This window comes from Poecilia reticulata, chromosome 2 (assembly GCF_904066995.2).
Source record: "Poecilia reticulata chromosome 2, P_reticulata-male-v2, whole genome shotgun sequence".
NCBI classification, from domain to species: domain Eukaryota; kingdom Metazoa; phylum Chordata; class Actinopteri; order Cyprinodontiformes; family Poeciliidae; genus Poecilia; species Poecilia reticulata.
The window spans coordinates 44355762-44376546 of NC_088831.1; the positions used below are offsets into that span (position 1 = coordinate 44355762).

Here is a 20785-nt window from a genome sequence, read left to right on the forward strand (position 1 = left end):
TATGTCAGTAGTATGCTGTATAAATATGTATGTGTGTGTGTGTGTGTGTGTGTGTGAAATAAACATTTTTATCAGCAGGCTGTGATCTGCCTTGAGAAAAGCTCCAAACGATCCATAGCACATCGCTAACAGGAAGTGCTAGTACCGCAACTTCCGGTTTCCAGATTTTCAAAATTAAACTGAATAAACAACGTAAAATACACTAAAAGAGGAGCCAGAATAAAACCTGGTACAGTCCTCAGTCCTTAGCAAATGCATATTGATGCTAGCCTAAATATGCTAACAGCTCAGAGGCAACATTTCCATCAACACAAAATATAATGAGATATTTCTGCCAATAAACTTAGCTGGACAATGTAGATGTAAGCTGCTACACAAACTTACCAGCCACCTAAAAAAAAAGCTGCAAACAATCGTGGAAGCTAACATCGCTAACAGGAAGTACGAACTCCGGATTTTCAAACTTAAACTGAATAACGTAAAATACACTAAAAATAGTGTCACACTGAACAAACAAATAAAACCAGTAGAGGAGCCAGAACTCAAAATGTCTTTATAGCCTTGAGATAAACTTACAAAGAAAAGCTGGCGGCAAAATATGAAAGTTTGAATTTTAATATTTAAGCACAGAATCACTTCTACTCTGTCTGCTTCACTTTGCAGTTATTCCTCATTTTAGTTCCCTATTTTTGCCGCAGTACCGAATAAAGACCAACAGAAGAAAAGGAAGAGGCGTTTTCTGCTGCTCTACGTAGCATAATGTTAACATTTGCAGCAGTGAAATTTTCCTCTGAAAAAGTGAATTGAATCTGTGAAGCTCTTGAGGAAAAACCTGCCGTTTTGGGAATCCAGGAATAATTCACAGCGGAAACGGCGTTCAAAGCTCAAACAGCTCACAGAGAGAAACGCAGATTTTACGGCTGAAGCGGCTTTTTGGTTATTTTCAGTTTATCCTCATTAAACTGTGGGAAACTGCAGCTTTGAGCTGTTTGTAACAGTTTTCATGACTCAGGCTGCGGCCAGATTCCTCCAGATGATCAAATATGGCCGATCATGAGTCAGCGTTTTAGTTTTAGGATTCAAAAATAAAGATAAACATCGAAGAGAATGGATATAAATAAACAGATGCCACACTGATGTCAAAGAAAACAGCTTTACAGATATATCACTGGTTCCTGTAGGGTCATTCTTTGAGGAAATTCAGTGCAAATATTGCAGAAACATGTTTTTAAAATTGTTTAAAATAAAATTAATTTGTTATTAGATCTGTATTTTAAAACAATAACTGGCTCCATTTAGCATTTAGCCCAATTATTAAGAGCTATAGTGAGAATTAAATGAAAGTGTCCCAAGAACAAACCCTTGAGGAACTCCACAATCCATATTCACCAATTCAATTCAAATTTAAATAAAAAATGTTACTGATCCGAAATTAAAATTAAAAGTCAATGTGTATCAGATTATTATTGGCAGGAAAGATCTTCTGTAGCAGTCTGTGTTGCAGTGAATCTGAAGAAGCCTCTGACTAAAGACACTCACTGAAACACAAAGTATCGTTTATTTTGTTAAATCAGATCTGAACTGGTTTAACAGAAACTAGTTTGTGTCTGAAGCCTCCTTCAGATCGACTCAAACCAAAACGGGAGTTTTAGCTGCATCGCCGTTAGCCTCCGTTTAGCTTAGCGCTTCTCCAGCGCCGTCTCAGAACTGTGCTGCACACAATGCATGTGAAATTCTGCTTAGCAAATTTACTCTCCATTGCTTTCCAGTCAGGATTCAGAGTCCAGCCGCCGGCGCCGGTCTGCATTCGCTGAAACAGGCCTTTAAATTAACTGCGCAGAAACGTTCAGAATGCTAACCAGACGCTCAGCGTACGCTAACCATAAAGAGCAGCTGGAAACGAGGCAAGAATGGTAGAACAGCAGATGCACAATTCCTCAGGGAGCTGTTGGAGTACTCAAGTGCTCTCCGTTTAATATGTTGTCATATATATTAATTACCCCCTACCCAGAATGCCCTGACCCCCCAGAATGCCCTGACCCCCCAGAATGCCCTGACCCCCCAGAATGCCCTGACCCCCCAGAATGCCCTGACCCCCCGCGCCCCAGCGGCTCATTGATAGCGTCGGGCTGTTAGCGGCGCGATCCGGCTGAGTGGCGGCGGTGTGAGGAGGTTAACGCAGATCCACAGGCTGTGCATTAATCACTGAAAGGTCAGGCGGGGAAACGCCGCCGCAGAAAATTAGTTGATGTGATCTGAATGCACACGAACCGCGGAAAGGAAAAGCAAAATCAGCGGATCAGACGACGACGACTCCCTGCATTCATCAGGCTGCTGAGGCAGGATTGTTATGTCGACTGAACTCGATCGGCAGCTGTCGTTAAATGAATCCGTCATTTCCTGAGGATGAAACCGAAGCCTGCAGACTCTGGACGAATCCTCATTTTACCGCGGATGGATAACGGAACAGCCGGAGTACAAAACCTCTGGGCTGAAACGTCTCCGCAACAATCAGCAGACGCAAATGGAAACATTCAGTTGACAGGATGAGACCTAACAGGGAAACAAGCTAGCATCGCTTTATGGGCTCCAGAAAACAGGACCGTCACACGTTTGAACCAAAATCAGACTCCACCTTTCAGCATGACCTAGTTTAGGGTTCTGTCACTTTTATGCAAATGAGCTGCTGCAGGCCACGCCCCCGACATCAGTGTTCAGTCTTTATGAAGCAATGAGGAAAAAATAACAGTTAATTCCATCAAAAATAATCTTATTTTCATCAAGAAGCTGTGATGTCACTTCCTCCTTCACCAGTTCTCTTATTTTCGTCAAGAAGCTGTGATGTCACTTCCTCCTTCACCAGACGCTCAGGTTAGTTTCTCACTGAGCTTTTGTTGATTTACAGTCTAAAATATTTAAATGTTTAGCTTTGGGGTAAATATTAGCTACAAACAAGATTTTAGTTAGCAAGATAGTTAGCATGTATTGCTAGCTAAACTTTAGCAACCAAACATTGTTTGCTAAATTAGCAATATTTACCGGTCTAGTTTGGAGTCATTTAATCTCCAAGTTCCTTTAGATAAATATTTTTCTCCAAACAAGATGTTTAGTTAGCAAGCTAAGCATTTAGTTTAATAAAAGCTAAATATTTAGCTTGCTAATTTGCTTGATGCTCAACAATTATGACTAAATAATCATTTTCCAGACTTAAACATTTGCTAGTCACCAAAAACTGTCTGGATGTTTTTTATCGTTTCCAGAATCAACAGAAAAATGTGAAAACAGTGAATTTTTAACTCTAGTTTAAAAAAACGGGTTTTCTGACGCAGCGCTTCTTAAAAATTATTAATTAATTTCTAACTAACTTTACAAACACACCCAGGCTTCCAGAACGGCTCCTAAAAACACAAAAATATATGTTTAAAATTTTATTTTATCACTTTAGTGTCACAACAGAATTGAGAAAAAGCATTTTTACGTAATTTACAGACATTTTTGTGGAACTTGAGACGTTTTCATTCGAGCTTGTTAAATTGACTCAGGCTGTCCTGGTGTAAACCTTAATATTTATACTATCACCTGATTTATTAAGTTAACCAAGACGTCTGTGTCAGTTTGTTTTTCCTCTTCACCACCAGGCCCACCACACTGTCAGGACTCGGCACTTAAAAAGAAAAACCTGCTTTTTCTTTTTTCATTTTATGATGACAAACATTTTCGTTTAACTTCGTAGGGGGGCTTTTACGTCCTGGATAATGGAGGCCGCAGCAGAAACAACCAATATGACTTTAAATCTGGAGGAAAGTCATTTCTGAGCACCAACATGAAGCGTTCACCAGGTTTTATCACTTCACCTGAACTACATCCAGGCATGCAGAGTAACCGAATGCTGTAACGCAGCGGTAATCTAATAAAACACTCACACTTTTCTCTCCCAGGTTTGTCCTTGAGCCTCTCGGTGATTCCATAATGGCAACGCTCTGCGGCGGAGATCCATTCATCTCCCAGAGTGGGATGTCACTTCGGACATCTGAGCCGCTCGTTTAATGTCTCCTTAGCGATAAGAGCCGCTTTAAACCCAGGAGTTTTTCTCTATCAGAGCAAAACACTGGAGACGAAGACCGAAACACAACGAGAGCAGAGCAGACGAACAACACGAAGCGCAGCGACAACATCCGACTCAAAGTTTACAGGAGAAACGACGTTCAGCAGCTTCTGGAAGAAACTCAAAGCAAACATCATAATTTTATAACAGGAAACAAAACCAAGGTTCAGTTTTCAAAGACATATTTTCATCATTTTATTAATTTACTTATAAATATGCTAAATCTTCCTAGCTAAACATTTAGTTTGGAGCTAAATATGTAGCTTATAAAACATTTAGCTTACTAAATTAAATGAAGTTTATGAACTTCATTCAGTAAATAACGACACTTTTAATGCAAAGTTGCTCTAAATGTTGCATTAAAAATGCCAACTTTGCATGATTTTGTAAATTATGATAATTTTATGCAAAGTTGACATTTTTAATGGACTTTTAATGCAACATTTAGAGCAACTTTGCATTAAAAGTGTCGTTATTTACTGAATGACACGTCATGACAATAGTTATAAACATTCATAAAGTCTTTATGTTCATAACAGATGTTATGTTTATAACAGATGTTCTGTTTATAACAGATGTTATGACATGTTTATAACAGATGTCATGTTTATAACAGATGTTATGACATGTTTATAACAGTATCATGTTTATAACAGTATCATGTTTATGACAGTGTCATGTCAGTCTTATTCACATCCCTTCAAATAAAGTGCTGCCCTGCATTCTGTGGAGAATCCAACCACTGAACCTTTAAATGAGTGATTTAGCTGAAGCTAAACATTTAGCTTGCTAAGTAAACATCCAGGCTGGCGCCAAGCGTTCAGCTCGCTAACCTTCCTCAGAGCTCAGACAGCTGCCGTCACAGACTCTCCTTCACTGCAGGCTGGACTTGGTGATTCTGTTGAACTTTGGGTTGAAGTTTCTTTAGTTTGGTGTCAGACGTTTTGTTTCTAAAGGTCATGTGTACAAAGCGTCCGGCGTTGCCCTTTAGCTCCCGGCGCTCTGGCTGTGTTTGTTTCCACATCACAAACTTTCCTGTGGAAGTCGCTCAGTTCAGACATTCAGCCTCCGCCTCGGGTCAGGCTAATCCGGTGCTGCTGCTGTTTCTGAGCGCCGCTCCATGCAGTCATCTGGTTCCACCTCCAGCCAGGTGTGATGAGCGGCAGCTCGTCACCGCCGCACCCGGCCGGCGCTGCCAACAGACGGCCTGAAATTGATCCCCCAGCTCCAGGCTGGATTCAGTCGTCGGCTGTAATTGAGTTACAGGCGAACGCATCAGCAGCAACACATGAGCTGCTGGGTTTATTGGAGACGAAGACGAGCAGAGAGGAAGCTGTCAGCCGGATAAGGTCAGCAGCAGCGGCAGCAGAAAGCTTCATTACATTAATTATCTCTGCAAACTCTTCTCTGACCGGCTTCATTCACCATAACTGGCTCTGCTGTTATTTTTAGCAAAGGAAAATGAAGACATTCCTGTTACAGATTGCTCACAGAGTCCAGGTGTTACAGGATCCTTGTTCCTCTTGAGTCATAACAAGTAGTTTCTTGAAACTTACAGCTTTAATCCAACTCCAGTGCGTTTGCCTGGACAGTCCGGTTCATTTGGGGAGGAGTGAACGCTAAGCGAACCAACAACCAAACTGCTCGCCTTAAAACCTCCATCTCTGGTTGAAGGGAACTCTGGTTCGGTCTGAACGCATATGGAGACCGCTCCAACAGCAGGAAGTGGACTACAGCGCAGGGCATTCTGGGTAGATACAACCAAAGCTAACATGCTAGCCTAGCGCTAGCAGCAGAAATGGCTCCTGGTCTTTAGCCTAAAGAGAAATCCTCCAGCCGCTAAAATCCTCCATCTTGTTTCCATCTGGTGAAACAGGAAGCTGCTCTCAGTGTCTTCAGAGGTTTTCGTGTCGTTTCCTTCAGTGGTTCTCGGTGCAGCGCCCCCACAGGCCAGGAGGGGAACAGGTTGGCTTGACTCAGAGCAGCTGGAGGTGGAGCAGATGTTCTGGTTCCAGTAGAACCGAATCTACCAAACTTCCTTTTACACAAAATGCAAACAGAAATGGAGGCGTCAGATTTTAGCGGTTGTAGGATTTTTATTTGGCTTTGACTAAAACCACACACCTTTTCTCCCGCTGGCGCTACGCCAAGCTATCATGTTTGTTTGGGTTCCATTTACCCAGAATGCCCTGCACTGTAGTCTGCTTCCTGCTTCTGGTCCGCTTTGCGTTCACATACGCATTCAAACCGAGCCAGAATTCACTTCAACCGAACCCAGACGGAGGTTTCCAGGCTCCCCAAAGTAAACCGGATCTTCCAGACAAACCAACTGGACTTGGATTAAAGCGGATTAAACGGGGCTGGTGTGAACGCAGCCTGCTGGAGAAGAGGACTTCCAGGTGTTGATGGTCCAAAGACTTGATCAAGAGGAAGAATCACACAAAACCGCTGAGCAGAAGGGAAATGCAGAGTGCTCAGGTTTTACCTCTCACCTGCTGGGCTCCACCTACAGGTACCGGCCCGATGGCGCCCTCTGCTGGAGAACTGAACCACAGGACCCCACACCCAGGTTTCCTTTTGGGAACTTAAAGTTTACTTTAGGAAAACTTTCATGTTGCTTCCTGGAATCTGCAGATTAATTTTGACACCGACTAAATTTAGAAAACCGTTTGTGTTATTTGCGTAAGGATTCATAATAATAATAAACAAACTGAGGCGAAATGCAGGAACATGAACCTCGGAGATCTGCTGGCATAAGCATTTAAAACCTGCTGCGTATTTTTATTACTGCAGCTCCTCTGCTTTATTTTCGCCGTCTTTAATGTTCTGCAGAGCATTTTGTTCGACAGTAATTTGTTTAGATGGCCTCCATAAATAAACCCAATTTCACTTCATTTGGGTTTTCATCATCTTCCTACGCCGGCGCTCACGTCTTCCTGGTGCTCAGGAAGATTAACTCACAGCTGCTGGACGTTTAGTCTGATTATTTTCACCCTTTAAAGCTGTAAAAGTTTCTAAAATGACGTAGAAATCAAAACGAAACGCGACACGATGGCGTCCTGACAGGAGCTGCTTACTGAGGAGGCTGAGCAGGATGGGAGACATGTTTGGTCTTACGGAAGGTCAGATCGTTTCAGATTTGCTCGCGCTGCATTAGAGAAACTGCGCTTAATATGAAGGAATGCATTCGTCTCTGCAGGGCGGCTCTCCGTGCTGATGCTCCTTGATGAGGCCTGGCAGAAGCATCGAGGAAACATGAGCTCAAAATAGATCACAGAACAGCGGAGCTTCCTCTCATCTTGTTAAAAGGACATGAGAGGGGAGGCAGGGACGGAGCTTAAAGCAGGAGGGCTGAGATTTAAATATTTACTCCATTAGTCATGTTGTTGAAGCCTTTGACAGGAAGTCAGGAAGATATGGAGCGCAGGCAGCGTCAAGAGCCGAGTTCCTGAAAACAAAATATGGAGGCACTACAGACTGAAACGTATCGGAACATCAGGGGCTGGTTGACCCTACAAGCTAGCGTTAGCTAGCTAGCTAGCTGGAAAGGTTTCCACTGGTTGTCTAACCCAAACACCACTCAGCATTTCACTCCAACTTCATTTAATTTGAATCTTATGTTTGGCTGTAACTTTGCTGCTACATCAAAACTACAAGGGATATTTCCGCTAGCTAAAAGGTTAGCTGTGGTAACGCTAAAGCACAATTTACCCTAATGCAATACACAAATAAGGTAGTTAGCAGAAGCTAAACGCTACACCAACATGACAGTTAGAGGAAGCTAACGCTAAACTGTGCGCCAACATGACAGAACGGATATGTGAACGCCAAGCAAACCGGAGACCGCTCCAAAAGCAGGAAGTGGACTACAGAGCACAGCATTCTGGGTAAATACAACCAAAGCTAACGTGTTAGCTTAGCGCTAGCAGGAGAAATGTCTCGTGGTCTTTAGCCTAAAGAGGAATCCTCCAATCGCTAAAATCTGACACCTCCATCTTGTTTCCGGAAACAAGATGGAACAGGAAGTTGCTCTCAGTGTCTTCAGTGGTTCTTGGAGCAGCGCCCCCACAGGCCAGGAGGGGAACTGGTTGGTTTGAGAACCACAGTAACAAATGTTTTGGTCCCAAATCCAACAGACTACAGAACTGCCCCAAAGTTAAATGAAAACAGAAACTTCTCCCGGTGTTTTTATCACCTTGTCGATCTCCTGCCTTGTTGTGTTTATTTGTCCTGTCCGTCTCTCTGTACCCGACTCCGGCAGCACAGGGAACAGCAAATATTATTTGTAGCTTATCGGAGATGACTCTGTGCTGCCGGAGTCGGGACGACTGGGCGACTCGTTTGATTTAATAAAAAACTCCACGGCTCTGACAACCGTGGCGCCCCCTGAGCGTGGCGCCCCCTTCAGAAAAGCCATGTTGTTATTTCACTTAATCCTCCCAGCTCTCTGTGAAATATCACATTTCTTTTTCTTTCTCTCTCACTGATGCCGGGATAAAAGTGTTTATTTTCGGTTTTCAGTCCAGATGTGCAGCCCAGGCTCATTTTAAAAGGATTTATTAATATGGCATAAAGGAGCAGCGGCAGCAGATAATTTTAAGAGGATTAAGAGAAAAGCCAACCCACACAGACACATTTTAATCTCATCTTCAGAATAAAATAGTTGCCTTGCTTTAAAAAAAGGCAATGGAGGAGAAGAAACCTGAGCGTGAGATGGCAGAAATATGGTCCACTCTGGTGGGAAGAGCCAGGAGGATAAACCCAAACGGTGTTGGAGCAGAACCAGCCGCTCGCTGCGGCTGCAGAGACCCAGGAACAAACCGGACCGGACTTACAAGCGGGCCTCGGTGGGCACATTTACGCTAATCTGATAATAACTCTGAAAATGTTTTTCCGTTTCCATCAAATAAACTTAAACTCTTATTTCCTTGGATGGTTTGTAAACTTTCAGTTGAATAAAGTTCAACATCTGTGTTGAAGTTCTGGTTATAACACGCATGTTCTCGCTCTTATTTTGAAGGGCATGAACACCGTTTTGCGCGGCAGTTCCACTTCCTGTCCTCGCGTTCTTTACCCAGAATGCATCACTGTTTACAATCTAATGAAAAGTGCCATCTCCACCAGCAGATAATTATTATTTAGTCAATAATTATGAATTATTTAGTTAAAATAAGCTCCTACATATTGTTAAAAGTTTGTCTTTTTCTCCTCTGTAGTCAAAGAAATTATGATATTCAGAGAAATAAACAAGAAAATCAGTTACATTATTTCCACTAGTTTTAATTAAAACTTACATCTAAAACATCTGAGAAAAAGTCACAATATTCAAACTATGAAGTCAAAGAAAATCTGAAATGAAACTTTTCTGTTGACGACTTTCTGTGGTTCATAATTTTAGTTATTTTAGAGACAAACTTTGGTTATTTGGTCAGATTAAAGGTTTTGACTGTTTCGTATTCGTCTGAGCTAAATGTGTCTCAATTTAAATAATTGGTGCCAAATGTTTGGTATCGGAGTTTCCTGATGTACAATGTGGACGATGTAATTTAATTTCTGCTCCTGCTTCGAGTCCAAGCAGATGAGAATTAGTCAGATTAACGAGGAGAGATGAGGGTGATGGGATTAGATTATGGGAAACCTTTCTGGTCATGTTTATCCGGATTATTTCACTTCAGTGTCAGCAGGAAACTGGCTGCTTGGTTGTTTTATGACTAAATTCATTTTACTTATTATACTCTAATAATTTACATAAAAGAAAAAACAAAGATTTTCTTAAATAGAATCACCAGTAATAATCTATTTGTTATTGAATAAATGATACAGGTTATATTATTAATAAATCACCATTAAAGGGAAATATTTAAAGCTTTTTGTCTGAACTTTTCCCATAGTTGTTCCATCGTGGAACAAAAAGTGAAATTAATCGCACACAAGATGCTGAAACACTTTATATTCTGGCCTAGTTAAATAATCGTGTCCTTTTATTAAAGGAAATCATGTAGAAGTTAATAAAAGTAGCCGTTGCCTGGACCGGACCCCTGAGGAACCTCAGTTCTGATTACCAGACGACTCAAACTTATCGATGTGGGCGAGTCTGTTTACGCTGCAGCTTTATTTTCTCTCCTCCCTGGTGCTTACTCTGTACCCAGAATGCACCACTGCTCTACAGTAAACCGTTTAAAATCCACCGACGTCCTTCATGCTGTCCGGCTGGAGCTCTGCTGCGGTCAATTAGCCGAAACCAGCAACACAAACAACCGTACAACCGGAGGTCTGCTCCAAAGAAAACCTTCCTCAAGTCCAAACTGTACGTTATGTGTGTGTTGAAGTTCATGTTTATGATTAATGCTTTAAGTTTAGCACAGCTAATGTTTCAGTTAGCAGTGCTAGCTACTCAAAAAGGTTGAATTTAGTGTGTTAGCTTCTGCTAACTTGCTGCTAGTAGAGCTTGTTTATTGGTTAGTGAGCAGTGCCCACTTCTCAAAATGGCTGAATTTAGCACTTTAGCATTAGCTTCTGCTATCTTCCAAGCTGATGTAGTGCCTTAGCAAAGCTAATGTTTATTTAGTGCTTTGGGGTGAACAGAGCTAACGTTTTAGCTAGCATTTCCCACTACTCAACATAATTTAATGTAGCACTTTAGCATTAGCTTCTGCTAACGTCCATGCTGATATAGTGCCTTAGCAAAGCTAATGTTTATTTAGTGCTTTGGGGTGAACAGAGCTAACTTTTTAGCTAGCATTTCCCACTACTCAACATAATTTAATGTAGCACTTTAGCATTAGCTTCTGCTAACGTCCATGCTGATATAGTGCCTTAGCAAAGCTAATGTTTATTTAGTGCTTTGCGGTGAACAGAGCTAACGTTTTAGCTAGCATTTCCCACTACTCAACATAATTTAATGTAGCACTTTAGCATTAGCTTCTGCTAACGTCCGTGCTGATATAGTGCCTTAGCAAAGCTAATGTTTATTTAGTGCTTTGGGGTGAACAGAGATAACTTTTTAGCTAGCATTTCCCACTACTCAACATAATTTAATGTAGCACTTTAGCATTAGCTTCTGCTAACGTCCGTGCTGATATAGTGCCTTAGCAAAGCTAATGTTTATTTAGTGCTTTGGGGTGAACAGAGCTAACTTTTTAGCTAGCATTTCCCACTACTCAACATAATTTAATGTAGCACTTTAGCATTAGCTTCTGCTAACGTCCGTGCTGATATAGTGCCTTAGCAAAGCTAATGTTTATTTAGTGCTTTGGGGTGAACAGAGCTAACGTTTTAGCTAGCATTTCCCACTACTCAACATAATTTAATGTAGCACTTTAGCATTAGCTTCTGCTATCTTCCATGCTGATGTAGTGCCTTAGCAAAGCTAATGTTTATTTAGTGCTTTGGGGTGAACAGAGCTAACGTTTTAGCTAGCATTTCCCACTACTCAACATAATTTAATGTAGCACTTTAGCATTAGCTTCTGCTAACGTCCATGCTGATATAGTGCCTTAGCAAAGCTAATGTTTATTTAGTGCTTTGCGGTGAACAGAGCTAACGTTTTAGCTAGCATTTCCCACTACTCAACATAATTTAATGTAGCACTTTAGCATTAGCTTCTGCTAACGTCCATGCTGATATAGTGCCTTAGCAAAGCTCATGTTTATTTAGTGCTTTGGGGTGAACAGAGCTAACTTTTTAGCTAGCATTTCCCACTACTCAACATAATTTAATGTAGCACTTTAGCATTAGCTTCTGCTAACGTCCATGCTGATATAGTGCCTTAGCAAAGCTAATGTTTATTTAGTGCTTTGTGGTGAACAGAGCTAACTTTTTAGCTAGCATTTCCCACTACTCAATATAATTTAATGTAGCACTTTAGCATTAGCTTCTGCTATCTTCCATGCTGATGTAGTGCCTTAGCAAAGCTAATGTTTATTTAGTGCTTTGGGGTGAACAGAGCTAACGTTTTAGCTAGCATTTCCCACTACTCAACATAATTTAATGTAGCACTTTAGCATTAGCTTCTGCTAACGTCCATGCTGATATAGTGCCTTAGCAAAGCTAATGTTTATTTAGTGCTTTGCGGTGAACAGAGCTAACTTTTTAGCTAGCATTTCCCACTACTCAACATAATTTAATGTAGCACTTTAGCATTAGCTTCTGCTAACGTCCATGCTGATATAGTGCCTTAGCAAAGCTAATGTTTATTTAGTGCTTTGGGGTGAACAGAGCTAACGTTTTAGCTAGCATTTCCCACTACTCAACATAATTTAATGTAGCACTTTAGCATTAGCTTCTGCTAACGTCCATGCTGATATAGTGCCTTAGCAAAGCTAATGTTTATTTAGTGCTTTGTGGTGAACAGAGCTAACTTTTTAGCTAGCATTTCCCACTACTCAACATAATTTAATGTAGCACTTTAGCATTAGCTTCTGCTATCTTCCATGCTGATATAGTGCCTTAGCAAAGCTAATGTTTATTTAGTGCTTTGGGGTGAACAGAGCTAACGTTTTAGCTAGCATTTCCCACTACTCAACATAATTTAATGTAGCACTTTAGCATTAGCTTCTGCTATCTTCCATGCTGATATAGTGCCTTAGCAAAGCTAATGTTTATTTAGTGCTTTGGGGTGAACAGAGCTAACGTTTTAGCTAGCATTTCCCACTACTCAACATAATTTAATGTAGCACTTTAGCATTAGCTTCTGCTAACGTCCATGTTGGCAAGGCGTTGCTAATGTTTCCGATTATGCCTCAGTGTTCAGGGCTCTGAGTGTAAATGATGACTGAACTGTTGAACGTGAATAAAGAGCAGCCGACTCTTTAGAAAAGTCGTTTTGTTTGACAAAACCAAGGTGGATAAAAATGTGTAGCAGTTTCTCCAGAATCGCAGCGTGGAAGATTTCTCCTCAGTATGTAAATTAAAAACCTTTCTGCTGCATCAGCATGAAGCAACTTCTCACTCATATCGATTCCCCACATCTGCTGGGAGGAGCATCATCCATATGCAGGGAAACTCTGCTCCATATGGACGACTGGAGTCCGGCTGCGCAACATTTAAATATCTACTCATCTTTAAAAGACCATCTCACTTATCTGCTGAAGAGCAGGTTTCTGGGTTGTGGCTTTTTGTGGACGGAAACCAGAAGTAGCTGCAGTTACGCAGGCTCTCTGAAGAGTAAGCGCCTCTGCTGGAACTGATGTTTTCCCTCAGCTCTGTGAGCGTTGATGAACACCTGAGAGCCAACCGGCGTTTTTCCAGCTTGGTTTTTACTCCAGCTCTTCCCCACAGTAGAAAACCTGCATTCAAACGTCCATCTACCATTGAAATGAAACGCATTTGCTCTGGATGTGATAAAGATGCAACAAAACCAGGATTAGGAGCCTGTCAAAATATTACAAACAGCTTTCAAAATGCACAGTTTTCACCCACATGAAGAGGTTTTAGGTTCGGTTAGCGTCAAAAGATTTGAGCTAATTTAACCATTTACTGCTAAAATGAGCCAACATAAAATATTAAAAATAAGTATTTTTGTTCTCAAACAGCTTCCAGATGAAGCAGATTGTTAATTTGAAAAACACATTAAGCTTTAGCATTTAGCTTTAGATTGCAAACCGTTTGGTTCTGTTTGAAGGAATCAACGATTTAAAACCAGCTGGTTAAATTTAGTCAATTTAAAATCTGCCTGAATAATTTAAACTTTAATTTTTTCTCTCCTTTTTCTGAAAATGTGATGAATTTAGTGAGATCTGATGTTCATGCTGTGTGTTAACATCACGAACTGCGTCTACATTACAAATGTGTTCAAAACTTTGTCCAAATTCCGCAAATGTAAAAAAAAAAAAAACAATTTTGCAACCGAGGCGATTTTATTAAATAAGAAACAGAATAGAAATCACATCTGAATAAGTTTATTTAAGCGATACGTCATTTAAAACATCCTCCAGCCACTTCCTGTCTTCATCATCTTTGTTGTTTCTGCCAGTAGCAACATCCTGTTGTTGATCACATGACTCGTGTGATGCAAAAAAGCAAAATAAAGTAATTTTGATAAGACTGAAATAAAAAACCACTTCATTCTAGCACCAAAACCTTTTATTGAAAAACAAGACTTACTTCTAAGTTGGTGTTTTTCCATTAAGCAAATTTAAACGTTAAAATGATACGGTTAAGGGAAACGCATGCACAGCTGGAGACCATTGGTCAGAACTGAATCTCGAACATATCCAGGTGAAATAAAAGGGTTTTAAATTTCCCCGATCTCTGGACTCTTTCACTGGAGATACGTGACGGAAAACAGGGAACCAATTGGTTGACGTTAAATTACATGATGTTGTGTTTAAACGCTGAAAGTGGAAAACAAAACACGAGTTCAATATCAGCCGCCTTCCAATGAGACGACGTATGAGAATCGATCCATCCACGTTTCCAAAGCCGGGCGGCCGGAGGTGATGAACGAAGCTCACAACGGGTCACAGCAGGAGAGACGAATCTTTCATGAGGTTCAGCCGCAACCAGACGCCGTCAGCGCTGACACACGACGTCCGGGCGCCAAAGTGAGTGATTCCCAAGGTCGGAGCGGCCCGGAAACGCGGCGAAGAGGGAAACCGAGCTGGAGAGCAACAGGCGGCTATAAGCGTGAACTCATCCATGAAGAAGAGCCGCTGCTCCGGGTTTGATGGGGACGGATTGTTGCAATAATACGTCACATAACAACGTATGGAGCTCCAAAATACAGACAGAAATAATCAGTAGTAAAGTCGTATTTGTTAGAATTATTATGTTTGTTATCATTCTTACATTTGTAATTTTATGTTACTAGTTTTTATTTAGAGGTTTAGTGTTCAAATTTGTTGAAACTTGTGAGACAACATTAAATCTTCCTTAATCAAGCATGTTTGTACAGATGGTGACTTGGATCTTCCTGGGAAAGTCCTGAGCTGTAGAACCCGTCTACGTGTTCATTTAGTTTCTGTGTCTCCCCTCCGTCTGAATCCACATCCTGCTGTGAAGACAGGATGTTGATTTGATCACACCTTTCTCTCCCCTGCTAATAAAAGAGACAAACAAACTGAAGGTTTTCAGAGCACATGGTGAGCGGCTTGGAGGAGCAGTTCACTGGGTCGTCTCCTTCTGCAGGAGTTTGGTTAAAAACTCATCTACGGCGTCTGTGGTTCTCTTTTTTCCATGTAGGTTTAAGAAAATACCTAACAGTATTTCTACAGGGTTGTTAATTCATTTATAAATGTCGCAGTTTCAAGGTAAATATTTGGCTCCAAATTCAATATTTCGTCAGGAAATATGTAGCTAAACATGCAGCTCCGAGCTGAATAGTTAGTTAGCCCGCTAAAGCTACATTTAGCTTAAACTGAAATACTGAACATGTTGAGTGGAAAAGAAACGATGATTAGAAACAATCAAATTTAAACACCAGCAGTTTATCTAAAGGTTTCCAAGACCCAGCTTTTATTTTGGTAGTTCACTTCCGGTTCTCAGCAAGAGGATTAGCAAATCAGCTAAATATTTAGCTGAAGCTAAGTAGCTAGCTGGTTGGTACGTCCTTTCTGTATCCCAGAGGAATAAAATATTTTTTAGACTGTTTGTCTTTTGTTTCACCTTTAAAATAAAAAGTTTTCATTTTACTAAAGTTGATCTGTAATCTTGTAATTTGGTAGTTGATTTGGTAAGTAGTAGTTTTCTTTTCTTGCCTTCCTATCCTGATTTTGCCACCAGGGGGCGCCAGAGCGGAGAATTTTCTAAACTTTTCCAGATTCTTCCAGATGTTTGAATTATCCAGAAAACTCTTCCTGCCTTTTATTTACTGGACATGTTACAGTTTGGGCTTTGCGTTGTATCCGAAGACATACGTATGGAGCTAAATTGGTGCCAAAAAGTTTGTTTAAAAAAAAAATTTGGAAAATGAAAGAACTAAAAATGAAACTGAATAAAAAAAGCTCACATCTACTTTTCAGATTAAAAGATTTTTTCCAGTTGCTCTTTACGTTTCAAAATTATTTTTCAAATTCAGAATTCTTTTTCAGTTTTGAAATTATTTTAAAGTTTTAAACGGTATTTTTAAAGCTTAAACATCTTTTTTGAACAACCTAATTTAGCTAAATATGAATGATTTCTATTATTATTTCCCATTACAACTCTGTTTCCTGTTTTATTTTGAAAGTACTGATTATGTTTCTATATTCTCCGCCGTCGTCCTCACTAAACGTCTTCAGTGCCTCCACTTCTGTCAGTCAGGATTGTTTTTGTATGTTTTTATCTCTTGTTTTATTCAATATATTTACGTTAAACAAATGATTTGATCTTCCGGTGTTCCGGTTCATTCCTTCCTCTTTTTCAGACTCCGTCCCTCCAAGCAGGAACCCGCCTGATGATTTGGCCGATAAATAATCTTCCCGTCTTCTGAGGAAGATCCGAACGTGAATGTGTGTTTGCTTCACACACCGCAGATAATTACTGGATGCATCCAGAGTCTCGGAGGGTTGATTATAAAACCCTGGTGGGTTGAAGCTCATTTACCATAAAAATATCTCCATTTCATTTCCTGTCTGACTTCATATAAAAACTACAAATAATTAAGGTCCTTCCAGATCAGGCGGGATCTTTCTCTGAAGTTCAGTTGGCAGCGACGCTCAGTTTGTGCTGCTTTCTGAAGCTGCTGCAGTCATGAGCTCCGTTTCCCCGTAGAAAGGAGTCCTGGTCTCTTTCCAGACGGAACCGTCAGCCGTCCGTCTGCCACCAGAAACATGAAAAACATTCTTGTCTTGCCGTTTACCTTTGAGTTTGGTTTGGGGTCTTGCAGCCCAGAGATTCAGTGTTTATCGCAAGTTTCCTTTCTGTCCATTTAAAACCCAGATGGTCGTGGCAGCACCAGTTTTCTACGGGTTCTTCCAAAACCAACACCAAGAGCGGACAAACCATGAGCAGACCTTTCAAGACCACAACCAAGACTGGACCCTCCAAGACAAACGCCAAATAATTAGAGTTCAACTTCAACCATATTGGACACCGAAAAAAGGAAAAACTGCTAATAAAAGCTACTTCCTGGTGTCAAACTAATAATTATAGTTTCAGTTATTAAATGCAGCCACTCAGTGCTACACAAGCTGAATTAATCAGCACAACAGCTTTATATTAAGTTAACACAAAGACAGTGAGAATGAAACGGTTTCCTTCCTGGTGGTTCCTCTCCACTATCGCCACGTGCTTGATCAGCAGCAGCAGCAGCAGCTGTGACTGTAAAGGTAACGTCTGGAGATGCTGTGATCTCATTTCATTAGAACATTTACTGCATTTCAGATCTTATACCTACATAATAAACTGAACTGGATGCGACTCGTATCCGTGGTGATCATTAATATTCTCCGTTTTCCAGGGAACATTTCACTTCTGCCTCTGACAGGAACCCGGTGGGGAGCGACGGAGGTTGTCGCAGCTCACGCGCCGGGTTGTTTCCTGCCGCGCGCCGTCGTACCTGCTGCCCGGGGCAACGCGGCGGCAGCGGCGCCTCAGGGGCGAAACCTCAGCAGCGTCACGCCGCAGGTCCCGCAGGACGACATCTGCTCCGGAGAGGCAGGGATGAAACAGAACCGCTGCAGCTGCTCATCGTTTCCCACCCGAGTCAAGCTGCTCCCCCCCCTTTTAACAAAACTGGTGTCAAACATTTGCGCTACGTTTGTGCAGCAACAATTTTTGTTTGTGCTGCTTTTGCTGTGAAGATAGTAACAAAAGTTTAAAGGTCAAAAGGTCAACCGGCACCGTCACATTACCCAATTCATTGGCTTCAAACTTTTGTGCTACGTTTGTGCTGCAAAGATTTTTGTTTGTGCCAATATGGTTAGATTTGGACAATGTGTGAGGAGCTGGTTGACCTTTTAACCTCTAAACAAATAAGTACTTGAGTTTAGTGACACCAAATTAGTTTAAATTTGGTTGGCTGGCTGACCTCTGTAAATATTAATATCTAAATAAGTGAAGATGCTGATTAATATCTTTAAAATGGTTGCGGCACAAACAAAATATTTTGCTGCGGAAACGTTTGACACCAATTGAAGAAGGTGGAGGGAGAAACTTCTCTCAGGATTTATTCTCTCATCAGATCAAATCATTAAAAGTTAAACTGAAAGAAGACAGTTTTTCTATTTTGTTCTCCAAATAATGTAATTTTCTTTTAATAAGACGAATAAAAAAAAAAAACAGCAGGAGGCGTCGTTTCACTGGAGCAAGCCGTTTCATAAAACATGTTCAGAAGATCACGAGAGCGGTTCGGCAGACACGTCGATTTTGTCCATTTATTGAAGCATCATTTACAATCAGCATCCCAGATCCTGTTGCCAGGCAACACGAATGGCTGCAGAGCATCACATTGAGGAGGCTGAACAAGCGGAGACGCTCAGGTAGAGAGAGGAAACAGGTTGGTGTTTCTGGGCTGAACTGGTCACAGAACGACATGGACGAGCAAAGCAAATCGCTTCAATCTGACAAAATGACGAAGAAAAACTGAGAAAATCAAACCCTGCTTTGGAAATGCGGCTCGACGGAATAAAACACAAACCAATGAACAATCTGAACTCCTGCTGCATAACAAGAAAATGCTTAAATCTCAATTCGGTTCGAATTAAACTGAAACAATCATCTTGCTGCCGTCTGTCACTTCAGGTTCTCTCACGAGGAAATCAAATTGTTTTACAGCAACCTGGAGTTGACAGAAGAACAAGAGATCAGTGTTGCTTTGGTTTCCAGTCGTTTTATTAAAAATTAAATCTCCAGTGAACCTTTCATGTCCCTGTGACGTCATTTCCTGCCTGATGCCTCCCTCTGCAGCTGCATCAAAACCTCACATCTGTCTAAGCGCCGTTTATAGACGGCGACTGAAACAAAACTCAGGAAGCTGAGAAACGATGAGCTCCTGTTGTTCTGCAGCTAATCTGGCTTTTACTAGCGGCGGCGCGCCGACGTGCTTCTGTCTGAACGGAAAACCAGATCAGGCTGTAACAAGGCGGCCGTTTTGCGGTTGGATTTTACGATGATGAAGATTTCAGGAGGCAGAGTCAGGAGGTAACAGCAGTGGGTTTATTCTCCTCACAGCATCAATACACAGACAATAATTATTCTTCTTCACAGGTGAAAACTGAAGGCTTAAATAGTCTCAGCTGTGTTGGACTCAACCACTTCCACTTCACAGTGGGATCTCCCTTAACAAATCTCCACCTATTTAAATAAAATACACTTTAATAAATATAAACATTTAAATTTACTTTTTATAAATATTTCATATTTTATCCTACACCAAATGAAACACCACAAAAACCCATAAACGATTATCTCCCCAGACTTTTCCATGGCCTCTCCCAGAACCTATAAATGGTGTCTGGACCCCCGGGGTAGTATTTGCCCAAACACCCTGGAGAGGACACAGAAAAGACAGGTGAGTCACTCAATATCAGCACTCCACACTTTACAGATTATGCACACACATTTGTTCAGTTTTACCCACCAGTAGCTCATTGCTCTGAGTAACAATTATCCTCCCTCCACAGGCAACCAGCTCACTCTCCAATGAGGAGCAGCTGTGCAGAGCCCAGAACAAAAGGCTACATGCTAATTACTAACAATACTCAAGAAATACCATTAAAACTTCTCGTGTGCAAATTGCTATTTATGTGCAAATCTCTGCTTAAAGTGCAGTGCTAAATAAAGTGCTTGTTCATAAAGTGCCAAAAGTGCATTTAAAGTGCTATACAGTGATGTAAGTAAAAGTAGACCCAGTAATGAAGCTCTCTTCATTACACAGGCGTTTCAAACTATGAGTTCACGACGACTTAATCAGGCGCATTTCCACGAACGAGCTAAAGGTGGAGCTAAATTTTAGATTTAGCACGTTTGCTAACTGAAAAGATTTAGTAGCCTTTCAAGGTGTGACGTAATTTGACTCTAAGTTAGCACTTCAGCATTAGCCTCCTCTACGTTGTTGATGTACGTTGTTGGCTTCAGAGTTAGTGTAACTAGCTTTCTAGTTAGCGCCCATCACTGAAATATATAAACTGAATTGAGTTTAGTGCTTTAGCATTAGCAATTTAGCATTAGCTCACACCAAGGCTAAATCGGTGTTGTTGTACCGATTAGCATGAGCGTAACTAATGTTTATTATTAGTAATTTAGGATTAGCTCAACTATTTTATTTAGCTGCTCCCATCACTGAAAAACATAATTAGAACTGATTAACATCAGTTCTAATTATGTTTTAGAATAAAACATAATTAGAAGCATTAGCTTCTGTGCTAATGCTAAAGCACAGAAGCTTTAGCATTAGCTTCTGTTAAATACCGTGATGATGTAGCGAGTTAGTGGAACTAATGGTTTAATTATTGCTACATAGTTAGCATAACTTCCTTTTCAGCTAGCTGGGCCCACCATCGGAAAACATACTCCAAACTGAAGTTAGCGCTTTAGCATTGGCTTCCACTGAATACCGTGTCGGTGTAGCCATTTAGGGTTAACTGTTTAGCTAGCAGGCTGCACAGTGGTGCAGTTGGTAGAGCTGTTGCCTTGCAGCAAGAAGGTTCTGGGTTCGATTCCCGGTCTTTCTGCATGGAGTCTCCATGTTCTCCCTGTGCATGGTGGGTTTTCTCCAGGTACTCCGGTTTCCTCCCACAGTCCAAAAACATGACTGTCAGG

General features: G+C 41.1%; 1 long non-coding RNA gene across 1 annotated transcript; it reads left to right on the plus strand.

Moving 5' to 3' along the window:
• The first annotated feature begins 2113 nt into the window (after window positions 1–2113).
• On the plus strand, window positions 2114–4428 carry LOC145554279 (uncharacterized). Its single transcript, XR_014090306.1, has 3 exons — window positions 2114–2871; window positions 3734–3839; window positions 3939–4428. It is a non-coding gene; the product is annotated as an uncharacterized LOC145554279 (long non-coding RNA).
• The last annotated feature ends 16357 nt before the right edge of the window (window positions 4429–20785 follow it).